Source organism: Apodemus sylvaticus, chromosome 20, assembly GCF_947179515.1.
Source record: "Apodemus sylvaticus chromosome 20, mApoSyl1.1, whole genome shotgun sequence".
Classification (NCBI taxonomy): Eukaryota; Metazoa; Chordata; class Mammalia; order Rodentia; family Muridae; genus Apodemus; species Apodemus sylvaticus.
Genome location: NC_067491.1, coordinates 62,824,064 through 62,850,332, shown reverse-complemented (window position 1 = coordinate 62,850,332; position 26,269 = coordinate 62,824,064). Strand labels below are relative to the sequence as shown.

Here is a 26,269-nt window from a genome sequence, read left to right as displayed (position 1 = left end):
AGACAAATGGATGGAGCTGGAGAACATCATACTAAGTGAGGTAACCCAGTCTCAAAAGATCAATCATGGTATGCACTCACTGATAAGTGGATATGAGCCTAGAAACTTTGAATACTTAGGACATAATCCACAAATTAAATGATGTCCAAAAAGAATGGAGGAGTGGCCCCTGGTTGTGGAAAGACGCAGCACAAGAGTATAGGGGAATTCCAGAACAGGGAAGTGGGAACGGGTGAATGGAAGAATAGGGGGATGGAAGAAGGCTTATGGGACTTACGGGGAGGGGGGACACAGAAAAGGGGAAATCATTTGCAATGTAAATAAAAAAATAAAATAAAATAAAAAATGAAATAAAATATAATAAAGAAAATGTTTACCATGACTTAAATTAGAATAGTTTTTATGTCAGCCAATTGATGTATTATTATCCATGAAACTTGTCAATATTTTTTAAAGTTGTCAATTTTAGTACTATTTTCTACATAATTCTTCAATTTCATCAAAAATATTTTCCATGTAAATCTTCAATATTTCATAAAATAGTTCTTCATTTTTCAAATTATTTAAATATTTTGATGTGTTTTCTATATATTTCTACAAATTTATCTGAAATAATTTCCATTAATTTCAAGTTACTAGAAAATGTTTATATTTTCTCCTTCAATTAAATTAGAAATGTTTTTCAAGTTAGCCAATTTATCTGCCTTATTCCATGAAAATTGACAATTTTAACATTTTTCTATATATTTCTTCAATTTTATCAGAAATGCTTATAATTCACATTTAACTATTTTGTGATTTATTTATTGCTTCTTATTTTAAGTCTTAGTCTCTTTTGTTCCATTTCACCACCTTTTAAATTGTATTTTCTTCCATTTCTTCAAGTGATTTATTTTTGCCTCTCTCAGGGCTTCTACCTGTTTTTGTGGGTTTCTATATTTCATTAAAGGGATTATTTTTATCCTCATTAAAGACATTTGTCATCCTCATGAGGTAACATTTTAGGTTAGACTCTTGTTCTTATTGTATGTTTGGGTATCCAAGGTAGGAGAACTGGGTTCTGATTTGCCAAATTACATTGGCTTCTTTTGGTTATGTTCTCGCCGTTTTCTTTCACCACCTGGTCATTTCTCTTGTTAACCTGCCTGGGCCTCTCTGACTGAAGCAGGTGACTTTGGAGACAGGCAGCGCTGTCTCTGGTTAAGTCCGGCCTTCTGTGTCCATGCTTAGTGCAACTTTCATGTGTCCCCATGTCTCTAATTAAGGAAGACCTCCTGAAATTCAGGTTAGCTTTGGGTTCTTGGGCAGACATATTGATCTGCCCTGGTTTCAGGTGGAAGTGCAGACTGAAAGGACAGTGTGGCTCAGGAAGCGCCTGCTAGATACCACATCTGCTGGTCACTGTGGGGGTAAATAATGGTATGGGGGTAAAAAAAAAAAAGGTCCGGCCTGTATTTTTAGATATGGAAGGCCACCTGTTTGACAGGTAGACTGTTAGGAGTTAGTGGCAAAACCTGTTTTTCATAAGTTCAGATAGTATAAATCCTTCAGGTATAAACTCTATATACAGTACTCTCTATGAAATGAAAACAGATAGAGGCAACCTCATGTTCCACAAAGCACAACATGGAATCAGATAACTGATTTCAACAAGAAATAAAAAGAAAATAAACTGAAAAGAAGCTATGAAATATTATTTATGAGACATAGAAGAACATTTTCTTCTATATACTCATAAAATACTGTAGGGAATTTGTTAAGAATGCAATCCAAATGTATAACTTAAAGGAAAATGAAAACAAAAAAGAAAAAAGAAAAAAAGACTCCATTTATACTCAGGAAGGATACAGTGGTGTGTGGTGTGCCTTCTTTCCACCATGTCAAGTCAATAACATGAGCTTAAAGCAGAAAGAAAATCAGTTTCAAGAAATACTGCTTGTGTTCCAAGGACATGGAGAACTTCTCTGTAGAAAGACACATGGAGTTTTACCTCTCAGTCTTGGCTAAATCAAATTCAAATTTATTGGAAGACCTTTATGCTTGACCTATAGTCTGGCTATAATGAGTATGGTATGGATAGAAGTCCAAAGCTTATGTGCATCAAATGACTTCCAAAGGAATGCCACAGCCCAGGATGGCATTTCCATAGTAGTCAGAGTAGAGTGAAGGATCAGCTTCCACGCACATTCCCAATTCATTTGACATGGTATTACTACCCGCTCTACAACAAGTATGGAATATCACAATTTCAAGGCTCACAATTTTCCCAATCTGCAAGTCTACAAATGTACTAAAATTATTCAAATTGACAAAGTCATAATTCAACCAAAGTATGAAACAGATTTTTATTCATAGTAGCTGAGATGGTACAATAAACTCCATAGCAAGATTTTATTATAAGCCAGTGAGTGACATTGAAAACATTCCAAAAATGGAGTTAAAGATTCCATTTTATTCAGTGAGTATATTATGGCCAAAAATGATGTAGTTCAAAAAATATATAAATCAAATTCAATGTTCCATCTGTGTTACTCATTGTAATCTAACCAAGTTACATAAGTTAGCATGACAGACATACATATGTATAGCTGCAAGAGAGGACTGTTTCAAAACAAATACCAACTAGACAAGGATGAAAAATATAAGGTATACACAAAAATAAGCAATATAATTCTCTCTCAGAAATGGCATGTCAATTCTTTCATTTCTTTGAGGAAAACATACAAAATTGTTCTCAAACTTCTTATTGAGGTGTGAACAAATATCAACAAAGAAATGTTTCATCAAATGACACTGACTGCCAGGGACTGACTATAAGGGAAAAGATAAGCATAATAACTCAGTGAATGTATGCACAGGTACTGATATTGGACAGGATGGGTGTTGAATCTTCATAAATTCAGGCATTTTTGGATTTTGCATAATGGCATGTTCTCTACATGACAGGAGTCACAGGAAGTTTGAAGATATCGTAAACATGACTAGCATACAATAGTATATGAACAACAGAGAGAATGTTCATCTCCCGGCACAATGTTTCATGTGAAACTATGCTTCCCTACACTAGACAGTGGAAGACATAATGTCCCATTATTCTTCTCAAGGTTTGAATGATTTGGAGCTTTGATGACCTTCTAAACTCTTGTCTATGGAAGTTCTGTTGAAATCCATTGTGTTATACATATGGCTGTTGACACATATTCTGGCCAAAGCTGTGCAATGGAAGATTGTCCTTGGGAATTATTCCATGCATATGAATGAAATCTTGGCACCTGATGGAGAAAATGCTCTCTAAAACATGTTTTCAGAAATATGAATGGCATCATGGCACCTGAGGTTGGAGAAATGATCTCCAAAACATATTTTCAGAAATGTTTTGAACAAAAGTTTTCAGACCTCAGATGTAGAGCTTGAGGCCAGAATTTTCTCAATGTATCCAGGGAGAATGACATAGGATGAATCGATGGGGACTGTTGAGTATAATTAAGCGGACTTCCAGAGAGCAGTAGATTTTAAAAAGACCTATATGTATAAATGTATATGTATGTGATATTTGTCTGCATAGGAAACTGATTTCACAACTGCATCTTAGATCCTAGCAGACATGAAGAATCTTTGTGCTTTCACTATTTCCTTTTTGCTCCTGAAATTTTCTCTCATTTTGTGCTGTTTGATTGAACCATTTTGCTTTTGGATGATAAGGAATACTGAAGATAATTGTGGAGATTTGAGAAGTGACTGTGGTTTTTTCCTTTTTACAGTAGAGGGACCTGTTGAAGACTATTTTTATAATGATGATTTAGATTTTAGGTAAGCCATTCACTTTATTTTCTGCATCAATGACATTAATTAGAAATATTTAGCTGTGTACACAAAGTGTGGGGTTTGGCCCTGTTCCTCCCCTCTAAGTTTAGGAACCACTGAAAGTTAATTATTATATCAATCACTATTTCAATATTCTCAAATGTGTCACACATTTGATATATATATATATATATATATATATCATTGGATATTTTCTTTTTTGTGTTTCAACTGTTATTCCTTTTCCTGATTCCTCTCCAGAAACTCCCAATCTCATCCCTCCTTCCACATATTTATGAGTGTATTCCTGCCCAAAATCATCCACAGCTACCTCACTTCAGTGGCATTACACTGGGGTATCAAGCCTTGACAGGACTAAGGACCTCTGTTCCCATTGGTGCCCTACAAGGACATCCTCTGCTTCATATGCAATCAGAGTCATGATTCCCTCGATGTGTATTCTTTGTTTTATTGTTTAGTCCCTGGAAGTTCTAGGGATTCTTGTTGGTTAATATTGTTGTACTTTCTATGGGGTTGCAAACTACATCAGCTCCTTCAGTCTTTTCTCTAACTCCTCCATTGCAGAATCCATGCTCAATTCAATGGTTGTCTATGAGCATTCATCTCTGTATTTGTCAGGCTCTGGGAGAGCCTCTCAGGAGACAGTTATATCAGGCTCCTTTCAGCAAGCATTTCTTAGCATCCAAAATTGTGTCTGGGTCTGATGACTTTATGAGATAGATCCCCAGGTTGGGCAGATTCTCAATTGCCTTTCCTTCAGTCACTGCTCCATACTTTGTCTCCCATGAGTATTTTGTGCCCCCCTTCCAGAAAGGACTGAAGCTTCCATACTTTGGTCTTCCTACTCCTGTAGCTTCATTTGGTGTATGAATTGTATCTTGGGTATTCTGAGTTATTGTGCTCATATCCACTTATCAGTGAGTGAATACCATGTGTGTACTTTTGTGACTGAGTTACCTCAGTCAGAATGATATTTTCTAGTTTCATCCATTTCCCTGAAGATTTCATGAAGTCATTGTTTTTTATACATAGATAGTATACCATTGTGTAAATGCAAATCATTTTAGTATCCATTTCTCTGTTGAGAAACTTCTGGGTTCTTTCTAGCTTTGGTTATTGTAAATATGGCTGCAATAAACTTAGTGGAGCATGTGTCCTTGTTAAATGTTGATGAATCTTTTAGGTGTACGCCCGGGAGTGGAATAGCTGTGTATTCAGGTAATATTATGTCCAATTTTCAGAGGAACCACCAGAGTAATTTCTAGAATGGTTGAAGCAGCTTGCAATCCCACCAGCAAAAGAGAAATGTTCCTCTTTCTCCACACCCTCCCCTGTATCTGCTGTCAACTGAGTTTATGTTGTTGGTCATTCTGACTGGTGTGAGGTGGAATCTGTTGGGTGATGTGATTTGCATTTTGCTGATGACAAAGGATGTTGTTTTTTTAGATGCTTCTTTGCTGTTCGATATCCCTTCATTAAGAATTATTCATTTTGCTCTGTACATCATTTTAATGGGATTATTGTGTTCTCTGTAGTTTGTTTTCTTCAGTTGTTGTATGTATTGGATATTAACCCATTATCACATGTAGGACTGGTAATTATTTTTGCCAACTCTGTTGGCTGCTGTTTTGTTCTGTTAACAGGGTCATCTGCCTTACAGAAGCGTTGCAGTTTTATGAGGTACCATTTGTCTATTGGTGATCTTAGAACAAAAGTCAATGATCTTCTGTTCAGAAAATTTGCCTCTGTGCCTATGTGTTCGAGGATCTTCCCCTCTTTCTCTTCAATTAGATTCAGTGTATGTGGTTTTATGTGTAGCTCCTTGATCCACTTGGACTTGGGTTTTGTACAGGAAGATAAGATTGAATGAATTTGCCTTCCTCTGCATACTGACCTCCAATTGAACAAGCTTGAAAATGCTGTCTGTTTTCCACTGAATTATTTTAGTTCCTTTGAGAAAGATCAAGTGAGAGCAATAGTGTTAAAAACTGCATGGTATTGGTACAGTGACAGGCAGGAGGATCAATGGAACAGGATTGAAGATCCAGAAATGAACCCACACACCTATGGCCACTTGATCCACTACAAAGAGGCTGAAAACATCCAATGGAAAAAAGATAGCCTTTTCAACAAATGGTGCTGGTTCAACTGGAGGTCAGCATGCAGAAGAATGCGAATTGATCCATCCTTGTCTCCTTGTACTAAGCTCAAATCTAAATGGATCAAGGACCTCCACATAAACCCAGACACTCTGAAGCTAATAGAAAAGAAACTGTGGAAGACCCTTGAGGACATCGGTACAGGGAGAAAGTTTCTGAACAGAACACCAATAGCGTATGCTCTAAGAGCAAGAATTGACAAATGGGACCTCATAAAATTACAAAGTTTCTGTAAGGCAAAGGACACCATCAAGAGGACAAATCGGCAACCAACAAATTGGGAAAAGATCTTCACCAATCCTACATCAGATAGAGGGCTAATATCCAATACATATAAAGAACTCAAGAAGTTAGACTCCAGAAAACCAAACAACCCTATTAAAAAATGGGGTACAGAGTTAAACAAAGAATTCTCACCTGAAGAACTTCTGATGGCGGAGAAGCATCTTAAAAAATGCTCAACTTCATTAGTCATTAGGGAAATGCAAATCAAAACAACACTAAGATTTCATCTTACACCAGTCAGAATGGCTAAGATTAAAAATTCAGGAGACAGCAGGTGTTGGAGAGGGTGTGGAGAAAGAGGAACACTCCTCCACTGCTGGTGGGGTTGCAAATTGGTACAACCACTCTGGAAAGCAGTCTGGCAGTTCCTTCAAAAACTGGGCACCTCACTTCCAGAAGATCCTGCTATACCACTCCTGGGCATATACCCAGAAGACTCCCCACCATGTAATAAGGATACATGTTCTACTATGTTCATAGCAGCCCTATTTATAATTGCCAGATGCTGGAAAGAACCCAGGTATCCCTCAACAGAAGAGTGGATGCAAAAAATGTGGTATATCTACACAATGGAGTACTATTCAGCCATTAGAAACAATGAATTCATGAAATTCTTAGGCAAATGGATGGAGCTAGAGAATATCATACTAAGTGAGGTAACCCAGACTCAAAAGGTGAATCATGGTATGCACTCACTAAAAGGGGATATTAACCTAGGAAACGGGAATACCCAAAACATAATCCACACATCAAATGAGGTACAAGAAGGAAGGAGGAGTGGCCCCTGGTTCTGGAAAGACTCAGTGAAACAGTATTCAGCAAAACCAGAACGGGGAAGTGGGAAGGGGTGGGTGGGAGGACAGGGGAAGAGAAGGGGGCTTACGGGACGTTCGGGGAGTGGGGAGGCTAGAAAAGGGAAATCATTTGAAATGTAAATAAATTATATCGAATAAAAAAAAAAAGAAAGAGAAAAAAAAAAAAAAGAAAGATCAAGTGACCTTAAGTGCATTCGTCCATTTCTGAAGCTACAATTTGTCTACATTAATCTATCTGCCCATCTCTTTACCAACATCATCCAGATCTTATCAGTATTTCTGTGTAATACAGTGTGAGATCAGAGATGGTGATTCCCTCAGATGTTCTTTTATTGTTAAGAATAATTTTCTCTATCTTTTTGTTGCTATTTCAGATGAATTTGCAAATTACTCTTTACCTCCTTGATCACTTTAGTTGTAATTTGATGGGGATTACATCAAATCTGGTGGATTGTTTTCAGCACGATGGCCTTTTTTACAATATTAATCCTGATAATCCATAATTATTGGAGACCTTTCCAACTTTTGAGGTGTTCTTTGAATTATTTCTCAGAGATGTGAAATTTTTGTCTTACAGATCGTTCACTTGCTTGGTCAGAATCACACCAAGCTATTTGATATTATATGTGACTATTGTGAAGAGTTTCATTTCCCTAATTTCTTTCTCAGCCTGTTTATCCTGTGTGTAGAGGAAGGCTACTGATTTGTTTGAGTTAATTTTATATCCTGACATTTTGCTGAAGTTATTTTTCAGCTTTAGTACTTCTCGGGTGGAATTTTGGGGATCACTTAAGTATATTATCAAATCATCTACAAATAGTGGTAGTTTGACTTCTTCATTCCTAATTGGGATATAAATGACCAATTTTGGTTATCTAATTCCTCTAGCTAGAAATTCAAGTACTATATTTAATAGATCGTGAGAGAGAGGGCAGTCTTATCTAGTCCCTGGTTTTAGTGGGTTTGCTTTAAGTTTCTCTTTATTTAGTTTATTGTTGGCTCCTCTTTTGCTGTATACTGCTTTTATTATGTTTGGGTATGGGCCTTGAATTTCTCATATTTCCAAGACTTTTAATATAAATGGGAATTGAATTTTGTCAAATGATTCTCAGCATCTAATAATATGATAATGTTGGTTGCTTTTTTAAAAACTTTGTTTATATTGTGGATTGCATTGCTGTATTACCATATTGAACCATCCCTGGATCTCTGTGGTTAAGCCTTCTTGTTTTTGTTGGATAACCTTTTTGATGTGTTATTGGATTCGGCTTGTGGGAATATTATTGCATAATTTTGCATAGATATTCATAAGGGAAATTGGTCAGTTTATATCAGTGTAACTGTGGCTTCATAGAACATAATGAGTAGAGATTCTTTGGCTTCTATTTCATGGAATAGTGTGAAATGTTTTGGTAATAGAATTTCTTTGAAGGTCTGATAAGAGTTCTGGCCTAAAACCATCTGTCCCTTGGCTTTTTGTGATTGGGGGGCTTCTAATGGGTGCTTGTATTTCTTTGGGGAATGTGGGACTCTTTACGTGGTTTACCTGATCCAGATTTAACTTTGGTAAATGCTATCTGTCTAGAAAATTAATCAATTTAATCCGCTTTTTCTACTTTTTTTGGATACAGATATTTGTAGGGCAATCCGATTTTTTTTTTTAAATTTCCTCAATTTCTGTTGTTATTTCTCCCATTTCATTCCTGATTTTGTTCATTTGGATACTATCTCTGTACCCTGTGATTAATCTGGCTAAATGTTTATCTTGTTGATTTTCTCAGAGAACAAGATCCTAGTTCTGTTGATTCTTTTTATAGTTCTTTCTATATCTACTTGGTTGATATCATCCCTGAACTTGATTTTTTTCTGGTGTCTGCTCTTATGGTGTATATTTGCTTTTTTTAATCTAGAGCTTTCCAATGAGCTGTTAATCTGATAGTGTATGATCTCTCTACTTTCTTTGGGGAGGCACTCAGAGCTATGATATCATCCCTTAGCATTGCTTTCATTGTGTTCCATAATTTGTATAGGACATTCCTTTATTTTCTTTGAATTATAAAATGTCTTTAATTTCTTTCTTTATTTTTCCCTGTAATCAAGCTATTATTGAGAAGACAATTTGTTCAGCTTCTTTGTATATGTCAGATTTCTGTTATTTCTATTGTTAGTGAATATCAGCCTTAGTCTGAGCTAGTTGCATAGATTCATCGGATAAATTCAACATCATTATATCTATTGAAGTTTGTCCATATTTTGGTCCATTTTTGAGAAGGTAACAATATATTTCTTAATGGTTCAGATTTTAATATTTTATCCTCTTTTTGTATGCTTAATCCCCCAATAATATCGTGTATGTTTTGAAATAATTTAATTCTTTACTTAGATAAAGGATCCCCATGCATAGATAATATTAATAATATTTTCAGTGTATGAAAATATAAAAATGTGAAAGTTGAACACTGCTTTTAAAGTATTATTTGTTTCTTAAAATAAACAATATTATTAAGATGCTTGATTATTAAATGGTTTTGAATAATAAAAACTAAGGAGAATATATTGTATATTTAATAAGTGGTTTAAGAAAACCTTTTTTAAAATGTATTTGTGGGATCATATCTCCAATATTATTTTATAGTGTCTTATTTTTTAGGATTGCAATATTGTTCAAGGATGGCATTAAAAGGTAAATTGAACTCCTTATCAATTTACACAAATACAAAATTTATCATATCATATCACATCATATCGAATTATATCATATCATAGTGCCCTATGTCTAGGAATTCCTAAATTGTATTCAGCTCTACAGATCCCTTATTTTTGACACTTATTTCAAGACATTTGTTCAGAAATTTAGCGTGTATCATAGTACAAACTTTACTGCAATTGAAAATTTATCTTTAAAACATCTGCCTTAATCCTCACTATGCCTTGTTTTAGAATACCAGCAGCACGATATGAATTTTTTTCTGGTAATGCTTTTTGTGACTGATGAGATCAACGAGAATCCTTATCTTTTACCCAATATGTCTTTCATGTTCTCCATTGTTCTTGAGCTCTGTCAAGATACATTGGGAGTTCTGGATAGAGCACATTCACAACAAAACAAACGTGTGAATTTTATTAATTATATCTGTAGAATATATCAAATTTGTTATGTACACCTTACAGGCCCATCATGGAAAACATCCTTAAAACTGGCAATTCATTCTAAGACACCAAAGGTAAGAATACATGACAATGGATGTTTCAACAATATTAAATTCCATTTAAATGTACCAACCATTAAAAAAATGACAGCTTGAATTATGAGTGTCCTGCTAAACACACACAAACACACACACACACAGAGTGAGAGAGAGATAGACACACACACAGACACACACGAGACACTATATATATATATATATATATATATATATCACTATATATATATCACTATATATATATATCACTATATACACATCACAATATCTATATATATCTATCTATATAGATATAGATAGATAGATAAGTAGATAGATAGATAGATAGGTAGATAGATAGATAGATAGATAAAAAGAGAGAGGCAGAGACAGAGAGAGAGAGGCAGAGAGACCGAGAGATAAATGTATAAATTAAGAAATTAAAAACAAGGTCATTAATGTACTGGATAAACAGGGAAAACTGTGTTCCAGAAAATTCAGACTTGTCATAAACAGTCTAGAATCTAAAAGGAATAATACATGATATTTAGAGTATAATCATACTATCCATGATAGGAGTTTGGAAAGGTGAGCAACATTATTTGTATATGATCCCAAACATTCTAATAATCATATTCCTCATGTGGATGTTTCATCCTCTCTTCTACATCCTTTAGGTTTTCTTTGGACCATTTAATCCTAACCTAAGTGATCATGACCAGTTGCCCTATGTCCATCAGGTAGCCAGCAAGGACACACATTTGTCCCATGGCATGGTCTCCTTGCTGCTTCATTTTAGATGGACTTGGATAGGCATGGTCATCTCAGATGATGACAAGGGCATTCAGTTTCTCTCAGATTTAAGAGAAGAAATGCAAAGGCATGGGATCTGCTTAGCTTTTGTGAATGTGATCCCAGAAACCATGCAGACATACATGACTAAGGCTATGATATATGATAAACAAATTATGGCATCTTCAGCAAAGGTTGTTATCATTTATGGTGAAATGAATTCTACTTTAGAAGTCAGCTTTAGACGGTGGAAATATTTTGGTTCTCAGAGAATCTGGATCACAACCTCTCAATTGGATGTTACCACAAATAAAAAGGAATTCAGGCTTGATTTCTTTCATGGGACTGTCACTTTTGCACACCACAGAGGCGAGCTTGCTAAATTTAGGAATTTTATGCAAACAATGAACTATGACAAATACCCAGTAAACATTTCTGACTCTATGCTGGGGTGGAATTATTTTAATTGTTCAGTCTCTAAAAACAGCAATAAAAGAGATCATTTTGTATTGAATAACACATTGGAATGGACAGCAATGCACAAATATGACATGGCCCTGAGTGAAGAAGGTTATAATTTATATAATGCTGTGTATGCTGTGGCCCACACCTACCATGAACTACTTCTTCAACAAGTAGAGTCTCAGAAAACAACAGGTGTCAAAGGAGAATTCACTGACTGCCAGCAGGTAAAGTTTTTTACATTTCATTATATTTAGATATATTAATGTGGTCTGTTAAATGGCTCCAGAGAAATACCTGTCCATTTGTTAGATATTGTTCTTTCATTAGAAATATTTCTACACTGAAAAACTTCCCAATTAATCTTTTAGATGGATGAATATCAATTTCAAGGATCACATTTAATAGGAGACAATACTATTTTTAAGATACCAGTGAGTTTTGTGAAAACATGTCTCAACATTTCCACAATTGAGTTTAAAATTTAAAATAGGAGCCAAGAGTTTTATCATGAAAATCTTTAATGATGACAAGACTAGAATCCTTTTCTAAAGAATAATATGTCAAGAATCAATACATGTGTTTTAACTAATAGTTACACATTTAAATTAACAATTATTTACAAAACCATAAATGATTAAGAATATACATATTATTAAGGTTATATTTACCTCATAGATGTTTGCAATATTTACATGAAAGTCTCATAACCAATCTTTATTTTCACACACATTCAGAATCCCCCTTAGTTTGCACATACCTGGCTTCATTTTTTAAAAAGTATTTTTGACAAACTTGTGCACACACATACTCACACACCATGTTGCTTTCTATTTTATAATCATTTTTCTAGCATGTTTTAGTATTGAACATTAATTAGAAGTATATTAATGATCAAATATCTATGAAGTGTCTTGTTTTTACTATGTGATTACTTTAATACACTGTCTTTCATAAAGTCAATTTAAAATTTAGGGGAAATTCTCAAAATTTCCTTCTCTTTATGATATGCATATGTAAGCATCTAATAATGGATCTCATTAAGGTTTCTTCCTTGCTGAAAACCAGGGTATTTATTAATCCTGTTGGAGAACTGGTGAGCATGAACCATAGAGAAAATCAGTGTGCAGGGTATGACATTTTCATCATTTGGAATTTTCCACAAGGCCATGGATTAAAAGTGAAAATAGGAAGCTATTTTCCTTGTTTTTCACGGAACCAACTTTATATATCTGAAGATTTGGAGTGGGCTACGGGAGGAACATCAGTGGGTACAATTTTTATTATTTTCAGTTTAGCTCCATTTTAAAATATGAGGCGATGAACTATTAGCTCTATGTTAAGACCAAGTTACGCTTGCAAAAGGCCATTCTCAGTTACAAGCACCAAAATTTGATATCTCACAATTTTATGTAAATCTGGTCTTAGAGATCAATGCCCTCTGGATTCCATGTTCAGTTTCACCCACATGCATATGCATCACTCAGTAATATATTTATTAAATGTGTATGTATAATTAAAATTTGCAACTACTTCTAGAATGTAAACAAAGAATATAGAAAATAAATTTAAAAAATTTAAAAAAATTGCAACTATATTTAAACTACGGAATTTGCAGATTCTGTGTGAACATATTTATAGCCAAATTGAAAATAGTATGTATTCATTACAGAAATCTTTCTCTAGATTCAAGGTTTCCATTTTATATATATATATATATATATATATATGTATGTATATAATGATATATATATATACATACACAAACACATATATACACATATGTATATGTATATGTATATATATATATGTATATGTATATGTATATATATATATATATATATATATATATATATATATATATACGCTTTCTACATTTAATTGAATATTTTCTTTATTTACATTTCAGATATCCCCTTTTCATGGCTTTCCCCCAAAATCTCCCTATGCAATTCTCCATCCAACTGCCTCTATGAGGGTGTCCCCCATCCACCCACCCAATCTCATCTTACAGCCCTGGAATTCGCCTACATTGGAGCATCCAATCCTCCTAGGTACAAAAGCTATTCCTCCTGCTGACATCTATCAAGTACATCCTCTTCTTCATATGTGACTGGTCCCATGAGTTCCTGCCTGTGTACTATTTGGTTGGTGGGCCAGTCCCTGAGAGTTTGGCTGGGTGAGACTGTTGCTCCCCAAATGGAACTATAATGTCCTCAGCTCCTTCAGTCCCTTCTCCCGTTCCTCTATCAAGGACCCCCAAGTTCAATCCAATGGGTGAATGTGAGCATCGACCTTTGTATTTTTCAGGCTCTAACAGAGTCTTTCAGGAAATAGCTATATCAGGCTCCCGTCTGAAAGCACTTCCCTGCATCCACAATAGCATCCTGGATTTAGGATTGTATATGGGATGAATCCCCAGGTGGGGCAGTCTCTTTATGATCTTTTTTCAGTCTCTGCATGACACATTGTCTCCATAATGCCTCCTGTAAATATTTTGTTCCCCCTTCTAAGAACATATTCTGTGTGAACATATTTATGGCCAAATTGAAAATAGCATGTATTCATTACAGAAATCTTTCTCTGTAATGAGGTCTTCCACAATTTGGTCTTCCCTATTCTTCAGCTTCATATGGTCTGTGAATTGTATCTTGGGTATTCATAGCTTCTGGGCTAATATTCACTTACGAGTGAGCACCTTTCATGTATGTTCTTTTGTGACTGTGTTACCTCACAGAGGGTGATATATACTAGTTCCATCCTTTTGCCTAAGAATTTTATGAATTATTTATTTTTAATAGCTGAGTAGAACCCCACAGTGTAAATTCACCACATTTTCTGTTTCCAATCCTGTGTTAAAGGACATCTGTTTTTTTCAGCCTCTGTCTACTATAAATAAGGCTGCTGTAAACATAATGTAGCATGTGTCATCATTACATGTTGGAGCACCTTCTGGGTATATGGCCAGGAGTGGTATAGTTGATTCCAATTTACTGAGGAATGGCCAGAATTATTTTCAGCGAGATTGTACCAGCCTGCAATCCTGCCAGTAGTGAAGGAAAGTTCCTCTTTCTAAACATCTACACCAACATCTCCTGTCACCTGAGTTTTTTATCTTAGCTATTCTGACTGGTGCAATGTGAAATCTCAGAGTGTTTTGATTTGCATTTCCCTGATCACTAAGGATGTTGAAAATTTCTTTCACTGCTTTTCAGTCATTCAATATTGAGAATTATGTGTTTAGTTTTGCACTCCAGGTTTTGTTAGGATTATTTGGTACTCCGGAATCTAAGATGTTGTGTTCTTTGTATATATGGGATATTATCCATCTACCAGATGTAGGATTGGTAATGATCTTTTCCTGTCTATTGATTGCCATTTTGTTCTATCTAGAGTGTCCTTTGCCTCAGAAAAACATTGCAATTTTATGAGGTCACATTTGTCAATTCTTGACCTTAGAGCATAAGCTATTGGTGTTTTGTTCAGGAAATTTCCCCTCTACCCATGTGCTCTAGTCTCTTCCCCACTTCCTTTTCTATTAGTTTCAGTGTGTCTGGATTTATGTGGAGGTCCTTGAACCATTTTGTCTTTAACTTTGTACAAGGAGATAAGAATGGATCAATTTGCATTCCTCTACATGCTGAATACCAGTTGAACCAACAAAATTTGCCTAAAATGCTGTCTTTTTCCTCTAGAATGCTTTAGCTCCTTTGTGAAATATTAAGTGATCATAGTTGTGTGGGTTCAATTCTTTGTCCTCAATTTTACTCCATTGTTCTACCCAGTAACAATTCCATGCAAATTTTTCACTATTGCTGTGTAGTGAAGTTTGAGGTTAGGGATTGTGATTCTCCCGGAACTTCTATTATTGTTGACAATTGTTTTCGCTATCATGGGGTATTTTCTTATTACAAATGAACTTGAAAATTGCTCTTCTTGATTCTATGAGGTATTGAATAGGAATTTTGATAAGGATTACATTTAATCTTTAGATTGCTTTCAGCATGAGAGCCATTTTTATCAAACTCTTCCTACCATTTCAGGAGGATGGAAGATCTTTCTATCTCATGAATTCTTCTTTAATTTCTCACTTCAAAGACGAACTTCTTGGCATACAGATCTTTCACTTGCTTGGTTAGAGTCACAGCAAGATCTGTGATAATTCAGAAGGGTGTCATTTCACTACTTTCTTTTTCAGACTATTCTTTTTGTATAGGAAAATTGGTGATTTGTTTTAGCTGATTTTATATCTAGCCATTTTGATGAAATTGGTATTATCTGTAGGAGGTCTCTGGTGGAATTTTTGAGATCACTTAATTATACTATCATATCATATGCAAATATTGATATTTTGACTTTCCCTTTTTAATTTGAATCAGTTTTACCTCTTTTTGCTGTCTAATTGCTCTGGATAGAATTTTGCGTACTTTATTGAATAGTGGTGAAAAGAATGGGAAGCCTTGTATAGTCCCTGGTTTTATTGAGATTACTTCAACTTTTTCTCCATTTAGTTTGATGTAGGCTACTGGTTTTCTGTATATTGCTTTTAATATGTTTAGTTATGGGCCTTGAATTCCTGACCTTTCCAAGTCTTTTTTTTTTTAATAGGAATGTTGGATTTTGTCAAATGCTGTCTCAGCATCTAATCAAATGTTCAGGTGTCTATTTTCTTTGAATTTGTTTATATATTGGATTATGTTGATGGATTTCCTTACATTGAACTAACCCTGCCTCCCTGGGATGAGGCTTACTGGATCATCGTGAAATTTTTATATATTCTAGAATTCGTTTTTTGAGGATTTAATTAAGTATATTTGCATCAGCGTTCATATGGTAAATTGGTCTGAAGTTCTCTTTGTTGGGTCTTTGTGTGATTTTGGTATTGATGTAACTTTGGTTTCATAGATCAAATTTGGCTTTATTCCCCTGTTTCTATTTTGTGGAATAGGTGGGAGTGTATTGGTATTGAATTTTCTTTGTAGATATGATAGAATTCTGTACAAAAATTGTCTAGTCCTGGAATATTCTTGGTTGGGAGTTTTTTTTTTTTTTTTTGGATTTGGTTTATTTGAGACAGGATTTCTCTCTATAGGGTCATTCTGTAGACCAGGCTGGCCTCGAACTCAGAAATTTGCCTGCCTCTACCTTCCAGAGTTCTTTGATTACAGGCATGTGCCACCACTGCCCAACTGGTTGGGAGATTATTAATGATGGCTTCTATTTCTTTTGTGTTTATGGTACAGTTTTGACCACTTATTTGATACTGATTTATGTTTGTATTTGGTATCTGTCTAGAAAATTGTCCATTTCATCTAGGGTTTCTATTTATGCTGAGTATTAACCTTTGCAATAGGATTTGATGGTGTTTTTTTTTTTTTTAATTTCCACAATTTCCATTATCATGTCTCCCTTTTCATTTCTGATTTTCTTTATTTGGAGGCTGTCTCTGTGCCCTCGGGTTAGTCTACCTTGTCTACCTTGTCGATTTGGTCAAAGGACCAGCTTCTGGTTTTGTTGATATTTTGTATAGTTCTATTTTTTTCTACTTGGTTGATTGCAGACCAGAGTTTGATGATTTCCTGCTGTCTACTCCTCTTGGGTGGATTTGCTTCTTTTTGTTCTAGATCTTTCAGATGTGATGTTAATCTACTAGTGTATGCTCTCTCCAGTTTCTTTTTGGAGGCACTCAAAGCTGTGAATTATCCTCTTAACTGTGCTTTAATTGTGACCCATTAGTTTTGGTATGTTGTACCTTCATTTTCTTTAAATTCTAATAGGTCTTTTATTTCTTTATTTCTTCCATGAACAAGTTAGCATTTATTATGGTGTATTTCATTTTCCATGTTTATGTGGTCTTTATGTATGTTTTTTTTTGTTGTTGTTGTTACTGCTTTTGTTGTTATAGAAGACCAGCCTTAGTCTGTTATAATCTGTAAGTATGAGTGAGATTATTTGAATCTTCTTATATCTGTTGATGACTGATCTGTGACTGATTATATTGCCAGTTTTGGAGAAGGTACCATATAGGTGCTGAAAAGAAGTATATTCGTTTGTTTTAGTATGAAATGTTCTATAGATATCAGTTGAATCCATTTACTCCATAACTTCTGTTAGTTTCACTGTGTTTCTGTAGAGTTTTTGCTTCCCTGATCTGTCTATTGATGAGAGTGGGATGTTGAAGTCTCCGACTATCATTTTGTGGAGACAGTGTGTGCATGGAACATTAGAAAAGTATCTTTTATGAATGTGGCTGCCCTTGCCTATGGATCATAGATGTTCAGAATTCTTCTTGGTAGCATTTTTCCTTTGATGCATATGAAATGTCTTTCATTATGTTTTTTTTTTTAAACCTTTTCGTTGAAAGTCAATTTTATTTTATATTTGTATTGCTATTCCAGCTTGTTGTGGGCAGGGTGGGACTACTAGCATTGAAAATTGTTTTCCAGTCCTTTATTCTGTGGTATTGGCTGTCTTTGGAAGGAAAAGTTTTGAGTTTCAACAACCTGAATGTTACATATCTAATATTACATGATATAGTAAATGTTGTGTGACATTCATTGCATTGCAGTGTAATTCAAAATAACAAGGTAACTAAATTGGTAACTAATGCTGGTTATCGGAGGAATACTTAGAACCATATCTATTAATGTTCCATATATCTATTTATGGGTCATTATTCATATGATGTATACATGAAATAGACACACACACATACACACTCATACATTATAATATTTATGTATTGTCTCAGGTTCCCTCCTCCATGTGTAGTGCGCCATGTACTGCTGGATTCAGGAAAATTCATCTGGAAGAAACAGTAGAATGCTGCTTTGATTGTGTTCAGTGCCCAGAAAATGAGGTTTCCAATGAAACAGGTACATGCTTGGATGTCAAAGAAAACTTGATGAATTTGAAAACATTCTCTTTCAAAATAAGAAATATGATATGGCCTAAATGAAACTGAAGTTCTAAAATCTCTGTGTTTGGGACATTTACCAATTATATAGTGTCAACTTCTTTTGGACCCAGCAAATAACCTGCAATATCCTCGACAAACAATGCATCTCTCCCAATGTGATTGCTACTGATTTTATATAATGTGGAAAACGTTTATGGAGACAAATATTTGTAACAATTTTCAACAGAAATTTTAGGCATAATCCAAGCATATGCTTATTTTTCTTTGATATTTTGTACAAAGAATTTTGATGACAAGGCCAGTCCACAATCTTTTCCCCCACTCACCCAGCTTCGTCCTTGGAAAGGCCAGTTGCTCAGTTGTTTAAAGAAATATATTTTAAGAGCTTCAATGGTTCAAAGGGTTAAGTTCTTCCTGTCAAAGAATTAGGGATAGACTGAAGATTTCAAGAATGCATCAACATATGGGGCAGTACTTATCATGGATCACAGCCTAGTTAAGGAAAGAGGGGTGAATGTGAATATCCATGACCTTCACAGCTTTGAAAGAATAGTTGGGAAAAAAGAGTTTGTGCCATAATGATAGGGGCATGTGTATGTCTATGAGGCATAGGGCTTCCAGAATAAAAATATTTTATGCAAATAATATTTGCATGATGAATTATAAGATCTGGTCATTATGTGTAGATATAGACAGAGAGCACAACTTTCATAGCAAACAAAGTACATTATATATTTCAACTGACATCAATAACTATGACTGCATATTATCTTTGTCTGTGATTAGTTAAATTCAATTTTGAGGAATTATTAATAATAAATTATAAGTATCATTTTTCATCATTTTCATTTTGTTTGTTTAATAAATACTTTTAGCTGTTCCATTCCCTATGATGTTTTTTTGTTCCATCACAAAGCATAGTTTAATGGAGAACAATTATTAATTACATAAATATGATACCTTATAAGGGCTTATTGTTTTTCACCAGCAGGTATGGAACAATGTGTGAGATGTCCAGATGATAAGTATGCCAACTTAGAGCAAACGCACTGCCTCCATAGAGCTGTGTCATTTCTGGCTTATGAAGATCCATTGGGGCTTGCTCTAGGCTTCATGGCCCTGTCCTTCTCAGCCATCACAATTCTAGTACTGTCCACTTTTGTGAAATACAGGGATGCTCCTATAGTAAAGGCCAATAACTGCATTCTCAGCTACATCCTGCTCATCTCTCTGGTGTTCTGTTTTCTCTGCTCATTGCTCTTCATAGGACATCCCAACCAGTCTACCTGCATCCTTCAGCAGATCACATTTGGAGTATTTTTCACAGTGGCTGTTTCTACAGTGTTGGTCAAAACAATAACTGTTGTCATGGCTTTCAAGCTCACTACTCCAGGGAGAAGAATGAGAGGGATGCTGACATCAGGAGCACCTAACTTGGTCATTCCCATCTGTACCCTGATCCAACTTGTTCTCTGTGGCATTTGGTTGGTAACATTTCCTCCCTTTATTGACAGAGATATACAATCTGAACATGGGAAGATTGTCATTATTTGCAAAAAAGGCTCAGTCATTGCCTTCCATGTTGTCATGGGATATTTGGGTTCCTTGGCTCTCGGGAGCTTCACTGTGGCTTTCCTGGCTAGGAACCTTCCTGATAGATTCAATGAAGCCAAGTTCCTAACTTTCAGCATGCTGGTGTTCTGCAGTGTCTGGGTCACCTTTCTCCCTGTGTACCATAGCTCCAGGGGAAAGATCATGGTGGTTGTGGAGGTCTTCTCCATCTTGGCTTCTAGTGCAGGGTTGCTAGGGTGTATCTTTGTCCCAAAGTGTTATGTTATTTTAGTTAGGCCACATTCAAATGTTTTACAGAGGTACAAAGATAAATTGGCTCATTGAAACTTTCATAGTATGAAAATATTAGATGATACTCAACATAATTTTTCTTTGTCCTAACCAAAGTAGTACTAAATTATATGAAAATTTTATTGAAATAAATAAATTTGAACTTGCAAATTGTACAGCACTCTCCATTATGTTAACATTTAACAAAATGTGGTAGAAAATGTTTTTTTAATATGTACACAATCCTGAATATATAGAGAAGGAATCTCAATTGAGGAATAGCTACCCTAATGTTTACCTGTGATTTTGGGTGTAAGCCATGTAGTTAATAAATATAAGGTTTCAGTTCTGACTGTGGGCAGGAACCCCTGCAGGTGAGTTGTTATTGAAGTTATAAGAAAGACGACTGCAAACAACATGGACAAGAAGCCAGTAATCAGCACTATTCCGCATGCATTCATGGAGTGCCTGCTTCCAATTTCATGGCTTGGCTACATTCAATATACTGTGGCCAAGGTACATAAGAAAATTAGCAATTTTCTCACGTGTTTCTCTTGATCAGAGGTTTTTTGGTTTTGTTTGTTTGTTTGTTTGTTTTTAGAGCAACAGAATGTAAGACGTCACCTAAATGTTAAGATGTCTCTGTTGGGGTTTAGAATATCATTGATTCTTGATGCAATAAAAGGAACTGATTTGGAAAGTGAAACAAGACTGAATGTTAGCAGAGGGTATAGCACAGTGACAATATTCCATATGACAACTCAGAATTGATGGACTTGGAGTAGCTTTAAAATATACTAGAAAGATGTTAAGAATATAAGATAATATACAAAAAAGGGAACATTTTGTGAAAGGGAAAATGGAGATCAGACAGTGCCTGCAATATAAGGCTCTGTCAATTTATGTGAAAAACACTATTTCATTATGAAATGGAAGTGTTTATTTAAGTGAGTAAAATCACTATTGGAAATGTCCCACACAAGACCTTTACTCCATTAAGGTCAGTGAATTTGATGGACACATAAATAACTCTAGATGAAGGGTCTTATCATAACTTTTTTTCAAAATATGAGTACTAAAGTTTATTTCAGTTTAATATTACACACACAAACATGCACATATAAACACATAAACATTATTTTTTCTTTACATCAGTTGATGAAGGTCACTCTCATTTTTCTTTCTAAGTACTCTTTGCTGCTTCCTTTTTAAGAATTATTTGGTTGTTTATTTTTGACATCGTCATTTAATTGCTTTTTATATTTCCTGTCTCCAAAACACCCTTTGTACTACTTACTGCACTCCTAAAATTCACATGGTCTCTTATCTCATTAATTCTTACAGAATGTATATATATTTGCATATATATGCAACATATATTGGTGTGTGTATATTTGCATATATATATATGGAGACTGTGTAAAATTGCATGCATTTATCTTCTGATAAGATCACATAGCAGTAAAATAACTCTTAAATACATTCTGCTATACTTAAATATCAGGGTCTTGATCAGCAACAATCAGAGAGTTTTTCTTCTGTAATAGATTGGATCAAATTCAGAACCCATAGGCAGACAATTTTTAGGATGTGAAAAGATTTTGAACACACATTCACAAATGGGATGTCTCCATAAAATCCCTTGCATTGGGACTCAGGAAACACTGGGGAAGTGAAAGTAGAAGTATTAAAGGGGATTGAGAGCACCCACCATGGAAAACAGGACTTCTCAAACAAGAAAAATTGATGCGCATGTGAAATTACAGAGACTGTGGTAGCATGCACAGGACATGCATGGTTCTGTTCAAAGTACGATCTCATCATCGAGAGAGGAATGAAACTGCACCCCCATTCCAATCCAGTTGATAGCCAATTACAAAATCAATATTAATTGTTTGTTATAATATGAAATGCTTTATGAAATGAAGGATGACACTGTACCTGGGCATCTAACCCATGATGTTGTTGAGGATACCATCCTATATGTACAAATCATAGAAACTTAATGACCACAAGATGAATGAAAAGAGATATTAAAGTTCCTTCATATTTTAAAAGTGATTTAACAGACTTGCTTTCAGATATGATTTATAAGAATATATTTTTATCAAGAGAAGTGCCCAATAATAGGACATTCATGGAGTATGCAAACTACTCTAAAGGACGAACCTTTTGCCCAGCATCAGATGGGAAATACATAACAAACTCAAAGACATTGTTGTAAGTTCTTTGTCTCATAATGATTTCCAGGACTTTTATATTTGTTTGATTTTTGTGTTCATTTTATTTGTTGTTTTCAGCTTTTTTTTTAACCTCAAACTTCCTTTTTAAGTATAATGTGGCTTATACTTTTGTGTTTATATATAGTTTCTTTTTGTGAATTTTAGTTTGTGTATGGTGAGGTTTCTTACATGTTTTCTTTACCATTTCATCTGTTCATTTTAGAAATTTTTAATAGTAGCAGAAACCATTGCTGCTACTATTACTAGTACTATTACTACTACTACAACTACTAGTAGTAATTATAATAATAGTTTATATGTTTATTGTATAACCAGAGAAAGAAAGAAAGAAAGAAAGAAAGGGTATGGATTTGAATGAGTGGTGTGGGGCAGGAAATTCTGGAAACAGTATATAATGTATGAAAAATTATCTACATTCAATAACAGAAAAATGAGAGATAAAATATAAGACCATCAATGAACATTGTACACCCCCATTTCTGTGAAGGATCAAATAAAATGCTTTGTGACATTAAGGATGACACCATATTTTGGCATCAATCCCTTCATGAAGTTCTCCATGATGGCTTCCTATATGTAGAAATGATTTCCTAGAAATGTAATGGCTACCTGATGAATGAAACAAATGAGACACTAGAGTACATGTCCAAATTATCAATCATTAAACTGACTTGCTTTCGGGCATGGTTCACAAGAATCTCTTTTGTTATTTGTAAATTTTTATTTATGATTGAACCAGTAAAAACACCTTTAAAAGGTATATAACTGCCACAGAGAATATGGCCATGCTTAATCGAGCAAGCAAACACACACATGAGATTTTATCCCTAACAGATCCCTGAAGCTTCCCTCTAATTAGTCAGCAATCAGTCTGACATTAAAATAGCACTTGCTCAGAAGAATAAAAGCTGTGAATAAAACACAGTGTTATTAAAATGCTCTCACAGGGAATGATTTTTGTCAAATGCCATCTTTTGCTTTCCTTAAATGTGCAGCTTTTTTGTTGGAATTACAACACATCACTGTTGCATTTACCACAGAAGAGCAGTCGATGCTATTACCTGCTGAGCCATCTCTCCAGTCCTGAGTGTCCTTTGTGATCCAATGTTCTTTTGCTCATTCTAAGCACTCTGGTAGTTTTGCTGGTAATTGCATGGAGGAGCCCTATGGCTTAGCATCTATAATGGTTATGGACTGTTCTGTATATGCTGCTTTGAACTGGAACTCCTCCAGGACCTGCAAAAGTTTCTGTCCTGCTCCCTTTTCTTCTATACTGAGAAGTAATCCTGGGGCTATTCTTCTTTATGGCAGAATTCCTTATCTTCCTATATCTTCCTATATCTTCCTTGGTGTCATTCCTATTGATGAAACTGAATCTATTCCTTACATTGAACCTTTTTTCCTGCTTCCAAAACATTTGTTGTGAAGAAGACCTTATCCTTGCAGGAGGGGGCCACTGTCAGGAATCCACTACCCACACAGCTACTTGTGGAGCCTGACTTTGTTGTAGAGGCACTGAGGGTAATGGTGGTTGAAGAAGAGTAGCTGCTGGGTCTTACCAATCTTGATTGAGGTAGTGGTGACTTGGACAGGTGACAAGGGCTGGGGATCCCCCCATGAAGTGATGCTGAATAGACTGGAGGTTGTCATGAGGCTCTTAGGGTTCTCTGGTTCTTTACCGCTTAAACAGTCATATTGGGATTTGGTCTTATGAAATAGGTGTTACAGCTAATCAGACAGAGATTGGTTATGCGTGTAACTTTGCTGACATGCTTGCACCAATGAACACATCTTATGAGCCCAGTTGTTGCAGTCTGAAGAGTAACAGGTGTATGAAATCAGTAATTATTTTTATTCTTTGGTAGCATAAGAAATACCTTCTAGCCTCATGAATACTAGTCAGTAAAGGTCAAGCTTTGAGATGTATACTAGATTGATCTCCTTGTGTTCTGGGACAGAATTTTATTTTTTAAATGATGACTTAAATTTTTTGGTATTTAGCAGTATATGCAAGGCCTCATATGTTTCATAATTGTAAAATTTAGTAAGTCTACAATTTAGGGATTAGATGAAGGACAGAGATCTAATGGAATTTATGTCGTAGTTAGGATCAAAATGCATCAAAAATCTTCAAAACCAGGAAAGACTGATACTGTTAATAGGATCTTTTGAGAAATCCAGGTGAAGACAGAAGCTTGTGTTAATCTACCAGCTTCCACTTGGGTTCAATCTTGAGCAACTTATTTAACCTCTCCAAAACTTGTTTCCTCACTGTGTTCAAATTTGCTCTTGCTTTTCATATCTACAATGGATTTTTCCAGATTTCTACTTTATTTGTATTCTTTCTTCCACTTTTAAGGGGGGAATCATCTAAACAAACAAAACCCAAACCAAACTAAAACAAACCAAAACAAAAATCCAAAACCACCAGCACCACCACCCACAACAAAAGAAATGAATTAAACAATTAGATCAATCTTAATGTCTGTTATAGGAAACTTAATCATTGTACTCAGACAGCAGAATATTTTTTGAACAAATTCTAGTGATTCTATGAAGCTAACCCACTCTAGGAAATTACTGAGGAATTAAAAGAGAATAGTAATGAGTTGAGCCTCATTCCTGTTTTGGGCAACCAATCCATAACTATTAACCTCTAGAGAGAAATATGAATCAAGCCTAAAGCATCTCACCCTTAATTGTATGGAGAATAAAGTTATTGTCTATACTTGTTCCTGTCTCTACCTTACTGTTAAACTAACTCCTACACACAGTATGTGTACCTCTATCTAACCTTGCCTTACTGACATTATTCCTCTTCTCCTTTCTCTGCCGACATCTTCATATTCTGAGAAATCTGCTCAGAAAATGATCCCACACCCTGTATCCATAATTATGAATATATTCTGATATATTTACTTATTCCTTGCTGACTTGCCTTCTTCAATGTTTTTGACATCACAATGTATTCCACTCCTATATTTCTCTAGGTGATACATCCTGGAGCTCTGGCTAGATGTCTCACATCTACCAGGGTCTCCAGATCCCATGAAGACTAGGGGGAGAAAATGAAATTTCCATATTTGAATGCTGAGTGAGAGCAAGTTCAAAATCACACCAATAATGACTCAATCTGTGGATGTTGTTTCAAAACAATTGGAAATAATAATTTTCAGTGTTGAGAGTTGAACCCAGAGCTTCAACATGGAAGCAGGTTTCTAACACCAGTCACCCCAGTATACATATTATCTCACATGAAGGGCTTTCTCCCAATACACAATATTCTAAAATATATCCCTCTTCATTTAACCAAAGTCAACTGCATCATCTCTACACTTTGCAAGTATAGACCAGGATAGGATTATCCAAAATCAAGATTTCATTATAAATTCAATCTTCCAAGACCTAGGATGGTGCTGAGCCCATAAATCATGTTAATTAGATGCTTACTGAATATATAACATCTGTGATACACAAATTTTGTTTCCAAGAATTAAGCATAAATTATCCCCCATGTTCAAAACTGTAATCAAGAAAGGAGGCAATAATTAGGGAAGTTTTATAGCTATTATGTGACAGATACTGATTCAGGGGCAGTGAAGGAGAGGTTTTCCCTATGGAGCATGGACTGACTAGAAATCCATCAGTGAGAAGGACAAGACCAGACATATTTCCAGAGGAGTAGAGCAGGTGGTGGTTGTGCAAAAGTGACTTAGTGGTTTGTTCTCTTCCCTCCATCTGG

At 35.1% G+C, this 26,269-nt stretch overlaps 1 pseudogene; it reads left to right on the top strand.

Moving 5' to 3' along the window:
* Positions 1–3,604: 3,604 nt before the first annotated feature.
* LOC127670763 (vomeronasal type-2 receptor 116-like) lies at positions 3,605–20,338 on the top strand (annotated as a pseudogene).
* The last annotated feature ends 5,931 nt before the right edge of the window (positions 20,339–26,269 follow it).